Raw genomic sequence first — 16,393 nt, 5'->3', positions numbered from 1 at the left:
TTATATATTTGAATTTTAACCCCTTATTGGCAAAACGGTTTGAAAATATCGCCCTCATTCAGTAGATCACCTTTTTATTCTGTTGGTTGTTTCTTCACTGTGCATAAATGTTTTTGTTTTATGTTGTTTCACTGGTTTATTTTTGCTTTTGTTGCCATTGCCTTTGGAGTCAGGTCCAAGAAAACATGGCCAAGAGTGATGTCAATGAGCTTATTGCCTGCTTCCTTCTAGGAGTTGTATGATTTCTGGTCATATACTCGAAGCATTTTGAGTTAATTTTTGTGTATGATGTAAGACAACTGCTATCTTTGGAAAAGCCCACTTGTAACATTGATTCTGGCTGATGATTTCAAGATGGTTCCTACCTTTCTTCAACAGATAAGAGTGTTTCATTGTGCCTTAGTTGTTTCTACAAATAATATTGTTTATCTTCAACAGCTGCTTTCTATTTTGGAGTGTAGAATTCTGTGTGTGTTATACTAGGGGTGCCCACATGACCAGCCTCCAATTTAAAACTGTGAGCACTGAGCCTCTAATGAGCTATTCCTGTCGGCAACATTTCACATAGGCAGTCACAATTCCTTGCTTGGGAAATAAGTGTGTCCTGTAAATGACAGCATGTACACATGTGAGCCTCTACTGGGAGAGGAATTTTGGAAGCTGGTACTTCATTTCTTCTGGATGTTGCCTCAGGCACCTTTTTCTTTTGCTGATGATTTCATTTTGTATCTTAATACAACTATGTGCTGAATTCTGTGAGCCTTCTTAGTAAATCACTAAACCTTGGGAGTGATCTTGAGAACCCCCAACATACCTAGTTATAGAACTATGGAATTTAGTTTCTAGCTGGGTAGCCAGGTGTCCAGCTAAAACTATAGAACCATGGGACAAGGGAAGAATGGATTGGGGTAAAAAAATAGAACCCTGTGTCACCCACATGTTTATTAACTTCTTTGCTCATTATTCCTAATTGTACTTTAGATCTTCCTTTTAGATTTATTTTCCTTCTTTTTAGGAGATATTCCTTATCACTCAGCATAAAAACCAAATGCTTAGTGTGGCCTCAAGATCCTTGTGATGTGGCCTGGACATCTCTAGGACCTCGTCTTTTCCCACACTCCCCGTTCTAATTTCTCTCCAGTAGCTCTAGTCTTCTTGCTGTTCTTTGAATATACAAAACACGTTCCATTTTATGATTGTACTTGCTGTTTGCTCTGTGCATAGTGCTCTTTTCCCAGATAGCCATATGGCTCACTAACTCCTTTTTTTCCCCTAACTTCTGCTTGAATGTCACCTTATTGGAGAGGACTTCTATGATCACCTATGAAAAACATCAGAGTTTTAGTATACTGTCATATTTGTCCTGCTTTAGATTTCTCCACAGCATTCAATATTGTGTCACATGTTATATGATGTTATTTGCTTGTTTATTGTCTGTCTCCCCTCATTAGAGTATTAATCTATGAAGATAGATTTTATCTATTTTATTCATGACTGTATCTGTAGCACTTATAGCAGTGCCTGGAATATAATAACTTAATAACTATTTTATAAATGAATGAAAAACTGATGAAATCCCTTATAAGCTACTTCAGTGTATAGTTTTCAAGAATTTCTGTAACAAATTACTGGAAATCAGGCGGCTTAAAACACAGTTTAGTCCCATGGTTCTGGAGACTGGATGTCAGGAGGGCTGTGTTCTCTGACAGTTCTAGACAAGAATTCTTTCTTGCTTCTTCTAGCTTCTAGGTGCTTTTTTTTTTGGAAAGGCAATCCTTGGCGTTCCTTGTAGGTGCATTAATCCAGTCACGTGGTCATTTACTCCCTGTGTGTCTTGTCATTTTTATTTTCTATACATCTGTTTCTGTGTCCAAATTGCATCCTTTTATAAAATATATCATATAGGACTAGAACGCATCCTGATGAACTCATTTTAACTTGATTATCTCTGTAAAGATCCTATTTCCAAAGAAGGTGTGAGGTGCTTGGTGTTAGAACTTCAACACACCTATTTTGGAGGCAAAATTCAACCTTTAACACTGAGAGTGAACTTTTGTAGCATTTATTTGTCTGAAAAAGCTAATCTCATACTTATTGTTGAATTAAGACTTTACTTATTATGCAATTGTTATTTTTAAATTTAAATTTATTTATTTTAATTGGAGGCTAATTACTTTACAATATTGTATTGGTTTTGCCATAGATCAACATGAATCTGCCACGGGTGTACATGTGTTCCCCATCCTGAACCCCCCCTCCCACCTCCCTCCCCATACCATCCCTCTGGGTCATCCCAGTGCACAGCCCCAAGCATCCTGTATCCTGCGTCGAACCTGGACTGGCGATTCATTTCTTATATGATATTATACATGTTTCAATGCCATTCTCCCAAATCATCCCACCCTCTCCCTCTCCCACAGAGTCCAAAAGACTGTTCTTTACATCTGTGTCTCTTTTGCTGTCTCGCATACAGGGTTATCATTACCATCTTTCTCAATTCCATAGATATGTGTTAGTATACTGTATTGGTGTTTTTCTTTCTGGCTTACTTCACTCTGTATAATAGGCTCCAGTTTCCTCTACCTCATTAGAACGGATTCAAATGTATTCTTTTTAATGGCTGAGTAATACTCCATTGTGTATATGTACCACAGATTTCTTTCTTTCTTTTTTTTTGTGTGTGTGTTTCAGCCTTCATACTTTATTTATTTATTTATTTATTTATTTTACAGTCAGCAAAAAGGTTATTTTATTTTTTTAACCATTTATCATTTATTTATTATTATTACTATTATTTTTACTTTACAATATTGTATTGGTTCTGCCATACATCAACATGAATCCACCACAGGTGTACACATGTTCCCCATCCTGAACCTGCCTCCCACCTCCTTCCCCGTACCATCCCTCTGGGTCATCCCAGTGCACCAGCCCCAAGCATCCTGTATCCTGCATCGAACCTGGACTGGCGATTCGTTTCTTATATGATATTATACATGTTTCAATGCCATTCTCTCAAATCATCCCATTCTCTCACTCTCTCACAGAGTCCAATTATAAGTCATAGTTATTTTTTTCTCAGCATTTTGAGGGTAGTATTCCACCTTTTTTGGTTTCACTGATGTGATCAGAGTCAAATTGTTGTTTCTTTGTAGAATATAAACCTTTTCTTTCAGGCTAATTTTAAAGTCTTCTTGTTTTTGATGATCTGAATTTCACCAAAATACAAAGGGAGTAGATTTGTATTTTTCTAAAACTCATTATAATTTCTGTATCAGAATCATTTCTTATACCTAATCAAAAATTGTTAAAGTTAAATATCTTTCCATAATGAAAGCGCCAAGTCCAATTGCTTTATCAATATATATTCTAAACATTAAAGAAACTGTGACACCAATGTTGTACAAACTCTTTTGGAGACTGAAAAAACACTTCCCAACTTGTTTTACAAGCCTAATATAATCTTGACACTGAAACTGACAAAATCATTGGAATAAAGGAATGTTACAGGTCAATCTCTTTCATGATTTTAGATGTAAAATTCCTAAGCAAAGTATTAACAAATATAATTCAGCAAATGTAGAAAAATTATAATTCAGTTGAAACAACTTGAATTTATTTATACTATGTATCATTGCTTTAACATTTGAAAAATTGACCAGTATAAATTTACTACTTAACAGGATAAAGGAAAACAAATCATGTGAATTTCAATATATATAGAAAAATTGTTTAATCAGATTCATCACCCTTTCATGTTTAAAACTTGTCAGAAAACTAAACATAAAAGGGAGAAGGGAAGTTTTTCACTCTGATACAGTGTTCACAAAACCTGCAACAAGCATACTTAACGGTAAAATATTAAAAACTTTTCCCCCATAGGCTTGAAATGAGACATGAATACCCACTATACAGCTTAAACTTTACACTAGAGACACCAGCCAATGCAATAAGCAAGGAAAAGAATAAAAGTTCTAAGGAATGGAAATAATAAGATAAATGGCTATTATTTGAAAATTATATGATATTCTATGCAAAAATCAAAAGAATCTACAGATAAACTATTATAATTAACAAGTGAATTTAGGAAATTTACCACATACAGTGTCAATATATGAAAATTAAATTGTATTTTTATAAATAAGAAACCTTGGAAGAAAAACTATGGTAAACCTAGACAGCATATTAAATAACAAAGACATTACTTTGTCAACAAAGGCCTGTATAGCTAAAGCTATGGTTTTTCCAGTGGTCATGTATGGATGTGAGAGTTGGACCATAAAGAACACTGAGCACCGAAGAGCTGATGCTTTTAAACTGTGGTGTTGGAGAAGACTCTTGAGAGTCCCTTGGACTGCAAGGAGATCCAACCAGTCCATCCTAAAGGAAATCAGTCCTGAATATTCATTGGAAAGACTGATGCTGAGGCTGAAACTGCAATATTTTGGTCACCTGATGTGAAGAACTGACTCCTTGGGAAAGACCCTGATACTGGGAAAGATTGAAGGCAGAAAGAGAAGGGGATGACAGAGGATGAGATAGTTGGATGGTGTCACCAACTCGATAGAAATGAGTTTGAGCAAACTCCAGGAGTTAGTGATGGACAGGGAAGCCTGGCATGCTGCAGTCCATGTGGTCACAAAGAGCTGGACATGACTGAGTGACTGAAGTGGCTGAAGTTGTATTTTTATGAATAAGAAACCATTGGAAAATGAAATAAAAATTCAGTTTTATAATAGCACCAACAAACACTGAATACCTAAATATCAGTCAGTTCAGTTCAGTTCAGTTCAGTCACTCAGTCATGTCCGACTCTTTGCGACCCCATGAACTGCAGCACGCCAGGCCTCCCTGTCCATCATCAACTCCCAGAGTTCACTCAGACTCACGTCCATTGAGTCAGTGATGCCATCCAGCCATCTCATCCTCTGTTGTCCCCTTCTCCTGCCCCCAACCCCTCCCAGCATCAGAGTCTTTTCCAATGAGTCAACTCTTCGCATGGCCAAAAGTACTGGAGTTTCAGCTTTAGTATCATTCCTTCCAAAGAAATCCCAGGGCTGATCTCCTTCAGAATGGACTGGTTGGATCTCCTTGCAGTCCAAGGGACTCTCAAGAGTCTTCTCCAACACCACAGTTCAAAAGCATCAATTCTTCAGCACTCAGCTTTCTTCACAGTCCAACTCTCACATCCATACACGACCACAGGAAAAAACCATAGCCTTGACTAGACGGACCTTTGCTGGCAAAGTAATGTCTCTGCTTTTCAATATGCTATCTAGGTTGGTCATAACTTTTCTTCCAAGGAGTAAGCGTCTTTTAATTTCATGGCTGCAGTCACCATCTGCAGTGATTTTGGAGCCCAAAAAAATAAAGTCTGCCACTGTTTCCACTGTTTCCCCATCTATTTCCCATGAAGTGATGGGACCAGATGCCATGATCTTCGTTTTCTGAATGTTGAGCTTTAAGCCAACTTTATCACTCTCCACTTTCACTTTAAATATAGATTTATTAAAAGGATGTTCACTATTTCTACACAGAACACTATAACACATTGTTAGGGAAATTAAGGAACTAGATGAATGGTGTGTTATTCATGTTCATGGGTTGGAAAGCACAACAATGTAAGGATGTCAGTCTCCCAAACTGACTGTACCAGCTATCGATTTATTGCTCCTTAGCTCCTAATCTACCTTTCATTGCCTGATCTGTGATAACAGAGCTGGAATCTGTGAATATTTTTCCCTTGCCAGCTGACATGATTTTAACTTTGTCAGTAGAGGGCAGTAGAGGGATAATGGTAAAGAAAGAGGTTCTCTTCTGGTTCTGGTGTACTCCCCTAGGCAGGCTCCTGCAGTACATGTCTTCTGCATTACTGGGCCTTGCAGCTCTCATGACTTCTGAAATGCCAGGCTCATTCAGTGCATATAACTTATCAGGGCCTGGTTTACTAACTGGAATGGCTTATGTAATGCCTGGTTTCAGCAGTGCTCAGCTCAGCACCTCTCACGAATGGCTTCCTTGGCATCCCTTGCATGTCTGTAATAGGGTGCTACTGGTCTGACACCACCCTTTGAATGGCTTCTCCTGGAAATCACTCAGGTGACTTTGCAGAGATGTCACAATGAGATATCACTCCCACACTGGTCAGAATGGCCATGATCAAAATGCCTGCAAATAATAAATTCTGGGGAGGGTGTGGAGAAAAGCAAACCCTCCTATACTGTTGATGGGAATGTAAATTGGTACAGCTACTATACACCAGAACAGCATGGAGTCTCCTTAAAAAATTAAAAATAGAGTTACCATATGATCCTGCAATCCCACTCCTGGGCATACATCCAGAAAATATGAAAACTCTACTTCAAAAAGATATATACCTCAGTGTTCACAGCAGCAGCAGTATTTATAATAGCCAAGACATGGAAGCAACATGCATGTCCATCAACAGATGAATGGATAAATATGTGATATATATGTATCTGTATATATATGTGTATGTGTGTGTGTATACCTAAATCTGTATGTATAAGCTTCCCAGGTGGTGCTAGTGGTAAAGAACCCACCTGCAGGAGGTGTGAGAGATGCAGGTTTGATTGCTAGGCTTGGAAGATTCCCTGGAGTAGGAAATGATAACCCACTCCAGTATTCCTCACTGAAAAATTCCATGGGCAGAGGAGCCTGTGTGGGCTATAGTCCGTGGGACTGCAGAGAATCGGACACGACTGAGCACAGTCCTTTGCTTACTTACTTATGAAAGAAAATAACATACATACATACATACAGTGGAATATTAGTCATAGAAAAGAATGAAACAATACCATTACAGCACACGGATGGATCTAGAGATTACTATACTATGTGAAGTAAGTCAGACAGAGACATACAAATACCATATGATATCGCTTATATGTGGAGTCTAAGAAAAGTGATACAAATGATACACACTGAGGAAACCAGAATTGAAAGAGACATGTGTACCCCAATGTTCATTGCAGCACTGTTTACAACAGCTAGGACATGGAAGCAACCTAGATGTCCATCGGCAGATGAATGGATAAGAAAGCTGTGGTACATATACACAATGGAATATTACTCAGCTATTAAAAAGAACAATTTGAATCAGTTCTAATGAGGTGGATGAAACTGGAGCCTATTATACAGAGTGAAGTAAGTCAGAAAGAAAAATACCAATACAGTATATTAATGCATATATATGGAATTTAGAAAGATGGTAATGATGACCCTGTATGTGAGACAGCAAAAGAGACACAGATGTAAAGAACAGACTTTTGGACTCTGTTGGAGAAGGCAAGGGTGGGATGATTTGAGAGACTAGCACTGGAACATGTATATTACCATATGTGAAACAGATCACTAGTCCAAGTTTGATGCAAGAAACAGGGCACTCAAAGCTGATGCACTGGGACAACCTGAGGGATGGGATGGGGAGGGATTTGGGAGGGGGATTCAGGATGGGGGACACATGTACACCCATGGCTGATTCATGTCAGTGTATGGCAAAAACCACTACAATACAAACAATATTGTAAAGTAATTAGCCTCCAATTAAAAAAATAATTAATTTAAAAAAGACAGAAATAGACTCAGAAATATAGAAAACAAACTTATGGTTGCCAGAGAGAAAAGTGAGGGGGAGTGTTAAATTGAGAATTTGGGATATAACAGATACACTACTATGTACAGTACTGCTATAGTACATGCATGCATGCTCAGTCACTTCAGTACTGTGCATGCATGCTCAGTCACTTCAGTCATGTCTGACTCTTTGCAAGCCTTGCAACCCCATGGACTGTAGCCCTCCAGACTCCTCTGTCTATGGGGATTCTCCAGGCAAGAGTACTGCAGTGGATTGCCATTTTCTTCTCCAGAGAATCTTCCCAACCCAGGGATCAGACCCATTATCTCTTGTGTCTTCTGCATTGGCAGGTGGATTCTTTACCACTGCACCACCAGGAAAGCCCATATATGTGTGTGTATGTGTCAGTCACTCAGTCATGTCCAGCTCTTTGTGACCCCATGGACTATAGCCTGCCAGGCTCTTCTGTCCATAGAATTCTCCAGGCAAGAATATGGGAAATGGTAGCCATTTCCTTCTTCAGGGATCTTCCTGACCCAGGGATTGAACCCAGGTCTCCTGCATTGCAGGCAGATTCTTTATCAACTGAATCACCAGGGAAGCCCAACTTACAGGCTGGTCTATGTCTGCCCAGAACAAGGGGTGCAGCCCCATGTATGTGTATGTATATATATAAATGCATCACTTTGCTATTACTCTGAAACATTGTAAATTAAATATACTTAGTTAAAAAATAATTAGAGCTGGTGAGGATGTGGAGAAAGGTAATACTTATGTACTGTTCTTGGGAATGTAAATTGGTACAGCCACTATGGAAAACAGTATTTATGTGCTTCTAAAAACTAAAAATACAAGTACCATAAATTGGAACCTAATAATCCCACCTCTGGATAATAACCAAAGGAAATTAAATTACTATGCCAAAGAGATATATTGAGGAGATAGTTCAAAGAAATGTTCTTTGCAGCATTATTTACAAAACCAAGACACGATTGCAACCTAGTCCATTGATAGATGAAAAGATAATGAAACAGTGGCATATGTGTGTATGTGTGTATAGAAGAGTCTGTTATATATGATATATAATAGACTATTACTCAGCCATAGAGAAGAAGGAAATCCTACCTTTTGCAACAACATGGATGAACCGTTACGGCATTATTCTAAGTGAAATAAGTCAGACAAGAAAAGACAAATACTGTATTAATTCACTTATATTTGAGATATAAAAAAACTGAATCTATAGAAATAGAGTTGAATGGTGATTTCCATGTGCCAGGTGGTAGGAGAAATGAGATGTTGAGCAAAGGGTGCAAACTTCCAGTTGTAAGATAAGTAAGTTCTGGAAATATAATGTACAACATATTGAAAGCAATCAGCAATACTGTATTGAAGTTAGTGAGAGAGTAGATCTTAAAATGGTCACCCTAAAAAAAATAAGCCAACTCATGCCCATGAATTTAATTATGCTTACCATGTACCCCACCAGCCAGAAGTGGCTTGGCTATCCGAAAGATGGGACAGGCTTACTGAAGACTCAGTTATGACACAATTGAGAGGTAACTTCCTGAAAAGGATGGAATTTAGTATTATAGGATGCAATCTTTTTCTTGAATCAGAGATCATTAATATGTTGCTATCTCCCCCATAAAGAAGCCTGGGAATAAAAGGGCGGTGTGAGTGTTCCTTTCATTATTATATAAAACAACCCATCCTGGGTTATTGTATGTATGTACTTTCCTGGTTTTCATATCTTAATCCTTGAGGAGAAATGCTTAAAGCATGCTAAAAACAATGGTTCCTATGAAGGGGAAGGTAAGATAGCTACTTGGCCATTTTGGGCTTCTTTTGCCTCTGAGCCAATAGACAAAAAAGAGCTTACTCAACTGGCTGGAGTGATTGACCCTGATTATGAAGGGGAAATTGGATGGCTGCTACCAAATGATATCAAGGAACACTAGATCTGGAACAGAGAGTAGGCTCTGGGTTTTCTTTTAGTCTTTCAATGCCAAATAGTAGATTAAGTTAATAGAAAACAATGGCACACTACTATCACCAAAAAAAAAAAAAGGCAGAATATTGAGAACTCAGGCTTTTCATAAATAGTAACTTTACTAGGTTAAGAACTCTAATTAGGTTCTGGCTGAGGACAGAGGAATAATAAAACAGTGGAGAAAGAAGCCATAGATATCAATTTTGTCTATATGATCAAGTAGAGAAATAAGGACTGTAATAGGTTTGGATAGGTGTACATATTTATTTATACATTTCCACCAACAGTAGAGGCTTCTAATTTCTCCAGATCTTTGATAACACTCTATCTTTTGTTTGTTTTTTAATAGCCATTTTAATAGGTTTGAGGTGGTATGTAATTGTTTTTAGTTTGCATTTCCCTGATGATTACCTATTTCTAGCACTTTTTCAAATGCCTGTTGACCATTTGTATGTTCTCTATGGGAAATGTCTATTTATTTCTATTACACATTTTAAAATTTGGTTATTTGCTCTTTCTGCTAATATCTTTATTTATATTGGTCTGTTACAGTTTTCTATTTCTTCTTTTGTTTTTCTGGGAAGAATTTAATCTTACCTTTCTTTCTTTTACTTTTTATTTTATATTGGAGTTTAGCCAATTAACAATGCTGTAATAGTTTCAGGTGAGTAGCAAAGGGACTGAGCAATACATATACATGTATCTATTCTCTCCCAGACTCCCCTGGCATCCAGGCTGTCATGTAACATTGAGTTCTCTGTGCTATACAGTAGGTCCTTGTTGGTTATCCATTTTAAATATAACAGAGTGTATATGTTGATCCCAAACTCCCTAACTATCTCTTCCCTCTCTTCTTCCCCCTTTGTCTTTATTTCTAAGGAAGAGTTTTACTGGATACAGTATTCTTGATTGTTAATTTTTTTCTTTCAGCACTTTGAATATATCATCTCAATCTTTCCTGGCGTGAGAGGTTTCTGCTGAGAAATTCACTGATAGCCTTATGAGATTCCCTAATATGTGATGAGTTGCTTTTCTCTTGCTGCTTTCAAAATTCTTTATCTTTGAAAATGTAGTTATAATGTGTCAGTGTAGACTTGGTTTCTTCTATCTGACATCCTTTGGCATCCTGAATATGGATGCCAATTAGTCTCCTTATATCTGCGAAGTTTTCAGCTATTATTTATTTAAATAAGCTTTCTGCCCCCTTCACCATCTCTTCTCTTTCTAGGACTCCTAAGATGTGTATATTAGTTCAACTGATAAAAGTTCCCTGAGTCCTTTAGGCTTTCTTCACTGTTTTCATTCTTTTTTCTTTGATTCTATGACTGTATAATTTACATTCTCCATCTTTGAGTTCATTGATTCCTTTTTCTGTTTTATTAAGTCTACTAGTGAAGTTTTCATTGCAATCATTGCATTCTTCAGCTCCAGTATTTTTTATTAATTACTTTTACAGGGTACGGCAGATTTAATTTTCTAAAGATGATATTTCCTTTGATATTCTCATTGGTTAGTGGGTCTGCTCTTCGCTACAAATCTGAGTGGGCTTAGACTCTCTTGTAATAAGAATTAAGTAGAAGTGATGCTGGATGACTTCCAAGATAAGGTCAGAAAAGGCTATGATACTTTTACCCTATTTTCTTGACCTCTCATACTCAGAGCTCTGGGATGCCATGCATAAAGTCTGGTTATCCTAAGGGTACTATGCATTGTTGAAGCCAAACCACATGGTAAAGTCTTCTTTAGATGCTCTGATAGAAAATCTTTGTCTTCAAGCCCTCCCAGCCTATGTGTCAGATACCGTGACTGAATGAGCATTTAGGTGACTTCATTCCCTATCTTTTGAGCCTTTGACTCCTCCTAGCTGAAGCCCAGATGGGGTGAAGCACATACAAATCATCCTTGCTGTGCCCTTTCCAATTTCTGACCCACAGAACCCCTTACTGCTGTATTGTTTCTGGGACTTGTTTCTGAATGGCTGGAGAGATAGAGGCTAATGAGATTAGGTAGAGGAAAGAGAAGGTAAATGATAGAACTTTAGTTCTCTCTGGCTCAGTAGGTGTTTATGGTCCGCAAATCACCTGTATACTGGAGTTAAATGCGGTTAGTATGGGTGGGAGATGTCAAAATTTTCCTGGGTTTTGAGAACATCTGTCATGTTTCAGAGGTAGGGGCTCATGGAAGCTAGTTTAAAGTATGTTTTTTAGTCCATCATCAATAAAGCAGTTTGTTGAAATTTTACATGGACTTTAGCAACTATTCCTGTCTCACTTTATTTATCTTTTAAAGTCTTTCTTCTTTTTAAAATTTTTATTTATTTATTTGGCTGCACTGGGTCTTCATTGCTGTGTGCAGTCTTTCTCTAGTTAAAGTGAGTGAGGGCTACTCTCTAGTTGCAGAGGCTTTTCATTGTAGTGACTTCTCTTGTTGCTGAGCATGGGCTGTAGAGTATGTGGGCTTCAGTAGCTGTGATACGTGGATGCCCTGCTGCATGCGGAATCTTCCCCAACCAGGGATCAAACCTGTGTCTTCTCTATTGGCAGGCAGATTCTTAACCACTGGACCACCAGGGAAGTCCTTTCTCTCATTTTAAATCCATAGTGTCATTGCCAGTTTTTCTCCTTTTCTATATCTTTATGGTCATTTTTTAAATGGTTGAGGGTTTTTTTTTTTTTTTTTAAGGTATTGATACATAACCTTGTATTCATTTTAGGTACACAACATAGTATTTGATGTATGTATTAATATATCCTGCGAAATGATCACCACACAGTTATATTTTTTTTCTTGTGATGAGAACTTTCAAGGTCTACTCTCTTAGCAAATTTGAAATATACTATAGAGCATTGTTAACATGTCTTCATGCTGTACATTACATCCCTAGGACTCGTTTGTCCTGTAACTGCAAGTTTATACCTTTTGACCACCATTGCCCATTTTACCCAACTCCTCCACCTATGGTAACCACTAGTTTCCTCTCCTTTCCAGTATTCTGATTTGTTCTTTTTTATTGTTTCTGTCTCTTTATTGATATTCTCATTTTGTTCTTGTGTCATTTTCCCGAATCCATTTAACTGAGTTCTATTGTGATTCACTGAGCTTCTTTCATAAGATTGTTTTGAATTTTGTCAGCAAATCCATAGATCTCCATTTCTCTAGGGTCAGTTACTAGAGATTTATTTTACTCCTTTGATTATGTTATAGTTTTCCTGATCATTCAAGTCCCTTGTAGCTTTGTGCTGATGTCTGCATTTTTCAAGTCACAAATACCTCTCCCAGTGTATATGATGACTGAGGGGAAAAGACTTTCATCAAAATGTCTGGCCAGAGATTATTGGCCTATGTTCCTAAATTATCCAAATGACCAGTCTTTTTTTTTTTTTTTTTTTTTTTAATGGAGGCTATAATCTCTTATTCCCTCTGGTGTTTAACTTTGCTCGTTCTGTTAGCACTTGACGTGAGGCTACACAGGAACTGGTCCCTGAGCTACTGCACAGAAAGAATGTGGACATTGGAGGCATGGCCCACTCCTTTTACTCCCTTCTGAGGGAGAAGCCTTGGTTCCGCATGTTTTCCCAATCTCGAAGATCCTTGCTAGCTGTAGGAAGACACCCTCTGCTTTTCCTTGGTTCTTAGCTGATTCAGGCATCTGGACTATGCTGCTTCTTCAGCACTTGTTATGAGGAGAGGTAGGACGTGGCCCCTTGGGGAGTGGGTGCACAGACAGGCTGGGAGGCTGAGTGCACACTCCGTTCTCTTCTCCCCACCATGGCAGAGGTCACTGGCTGAGCACACCTGCCTTGGCTCTGGGCTGCACAGTTTAGGGGGGAGGTTAATGCAGGAAAAGTGAAAGTGCTCTTCTCACCTATTTCAATGTGACTGTTCTTGGTTATTGTGCTTCCCTGGGGTGCTGAAACATCTGTAATTCTTATAAAGACATCTTGGTTCATGTATCATTTTTACATTTTTGTTTCTATGGGGGAACAAGGATTGAGCCTTTCTATTCCTTCATTTTGCTGATCTCACTTGTAGGTTAATCTTTAAAGAACAGGCTATTCAGTGGGACTGTGGTGGAATATGTGTAGGGATGAATTTAGCTAGGGTGGATACAATAAGTATTAGGACAGTATGCATCTTCATTTAGGAGAAAGTGTGAGAAATTATTCACTTATAATAAGAATGGCATTTTTAAATGATCATGTTATGATTTTTAATTTTGATGCATATAACTAGATCAATTTATGAAAGTTTAGTTAATATAAAGTATCCTCAACAATGTATACACATATCTGTTTGCCCATTTTATCGCAGCATTTCTTGATATTTTCTTATGTTTGTTAAGAAAAAGATAAAAATAACGCTCTCTTGATGTTTTAATTTGCTTTAATTAATTTGTTTTTTTTTCTTATTTACAGTGGGTATATACATCAAATATAAATGCTACATTTTATAATGTATGCCTTTTGCCAAGGGGTTGTAGCAAAATGCAAAATCAGTTTTTAGTATAACAGTATGTTCAGTCTTCTTATATATTTTTATTGTGGCAAAAACATAAAATTTACCCTCTTCACATATTTTAAGTGTATAGTATTGTTAACTATATGCATATTGATGTGTAGAAGATCTTCAAATTTTTTATCTTGTTTGACTGAAACTCTGTACCCATTGAATAGCAGCTTCCCAATTCCCTCTTCCCCCAGCCCCTGGCAACCACCATTCCACATTCTGCTTCTATGAGCTTGCTTTTCATTTCCTTCTCCAGGGGATCTTCCCGACCCAGGGATCCAACCCAGGTCTACCTGCATTGCAGGCAGATGCTTTAACCTCTGAGCCACCAGGGAAGCCCATAAGTAAAACTACAGAACGGTTTTTCTCCTCTGACTGGCTTATCTCCTTAGCACAATGTCCTCAAGGTTCATCCATCTGGTCACACACTGTAGAATTTCCATCTTGTTTTAAAGCTGAATAATACTCCATTGTATGCATATGCCACATTTTCTTTATCCATTCCTCTGCTCATAGATATTTAACATGTTCAGCCTTTGATTTCACTGTTCTTTGACTATGCCTATGGTGCCATCAGGTCAGATGAATGGGGGATGCTGAACTCACTCATTTTGGAAAATTAAATGTGTATAGGTTACTTGTTCTTTGCCTTTGTACTAATAGAGTCCTTTGTGTAAATCCACAGGTAAAGGTCCTAGGCTCAGGATCTTTGTTCTTGTCGGTCTTTTTTCTGGTTCTGGCTCCTCAAATGTAGTGAAGTCACTGCTTCTGGACTAGTTTCCAGAGGCTGTGGTAGGAGCTGATGTCTAAATGTTTCTCCTCAGACCCAGGATGGGCAAAATAGTTCTCTGACTATATTTCTTAGCGTTTGGAAGTCACTTAACTTTGAATAAGAAATAAATACACTTGAATTTTATTAAAAATGAAGAACCATAGAAGCTCTAAGTTTACAAAGTTCTCTTCCCTTGTAGATTGGCTCTCTATTAGAACAAGCATCCTGTTGCCATTTTTTAAAACCCTGAGACACATACCTGGTGCCTTAGCATCCTCTGCAAAGCTGCCTTCACCTGCTGGTTGTTGAAGCTGTAAATGAGGGGGTTTATCAAGGATGTGATCACACCATACTCTATAGAGACAACTCGGTCCAGGATTGATCCTGAAGAGGGGCTAATGTACCTGAATAGAGTCATTCCCATAGAACAAGAGCACCATGGTGAGGTGGGAGGAGCAGGTGGAGAAGGCTTTGCCTTGGCCTTTAGAGGAGATAATTAGAATGGCAAGAATGATTTTAGAGTAAGAGAAGAGGATCAGGAAAAGTGTCAAGTCCTAGAAATGCAGCAGAATCAGCCAGCAGGATAGTGTTAGGCATGGTATCACTGAAGGAGAGAGGGAAGAGTGAAAGCAGTTCACAGCTGAAGGGGGAGATGATATTGGGACCCCAGAGCTGTAAGTTCTGGGTACAAAGACTTCACTAGTGCGTTCAGAAGCCCCATCACCCATGCTGCACTGACCACTGCAATGCACAGAGGTCCATTCATGATCACAGTGTAGAGCAGAGGGCGACAGATGGCACCATAGTGGTCATAGGCCATAGCAGAGAGCAAGCAGGTCTCAGTGCCGCCAGAAAATGTGAAAAAGAAACTCTGGGCAATGCATCCCCACACTGAAATGGTCTTCCTCTGAGACAGGAAATTCTGCAGCATCTTGGGTATGGTAACTGAAGAGTGGCATTTGTCTAGGAAAGACGAATGACCAAGGAAGAAGTACGTGGGCATGTGCAGGTGAGGATCAGCCCTGATCACCAGGATCATCATCAGGTTCCCCATCAGGGTCAGGAGGTAAGTCCCCAAGAAGAGAACAAAGAGTACAGTCTGGATATCCGGGTCAGTAGACAACCCCAACAGCGCAAATTCATCAATAATGCTAAGATTTTTCATGGTTTCTTAGATATTCCATCCCTAAAAGTTTTTTAAAAAATATTTACTTATTTAGTGGGGTAATGATCTGAGTCATTCTCTGGGAATAGGATTTTTAATTTATAAAATATCCCCTTTTTAGCTTAAGCCAGAAAGTGAATTTGAGGATAAATAAATATCTGACTATCCTATTACCCTATTAAATATTGCAACTTTCCTTTTCCTGACTCTAAGTATTTCCTATGAAGGTAAACATCTCATTATATGTAACACCTCTAACATATAGATAATGGATTTAGTACATTAAAGATTATCTGTCCCTGTTAGAATTTATATTTTACACAGGAAAGGATCTTTATTGGTTTCTGCCCTTCCATCCCA

At 38.2% G+C, this 16,393-nt stretch overlaps 1 pseudogene; it reads right to left on the bottom strand.

The window, feature by feature from the left end:
- Nucleotides 1-15,106: 15,106 nt before the first annotated feature.
- LOC128048118 (olfactory receptor 8S1-like) lies at nucleotides 15,107-16,033 on the bottom strand (annotated as a pseudogene).
- Nucleotides 16,034-16,393: the final 360 nt, after the last annotated feature.

Source organism: Budorcas taxicolor, chromosome 5, assembly GCF_023091745.1.
Source record: "Budorcas taxicolor isolate Tak-1 chromosome 5, Takin1.1, whole genome shotgun sequence".
Lineage (NCBI taxonomy): Eukaryota > Metazoa > Chordata > Mammalia > Artiodactyla > Bovidae > Budorcas > Budorcas taxicolor.
The sequence above is the reverse complement of the archived record's forward strand: the minus strand, read 5'-3'. Positions and strand labels throughout refer to the sequence as shown.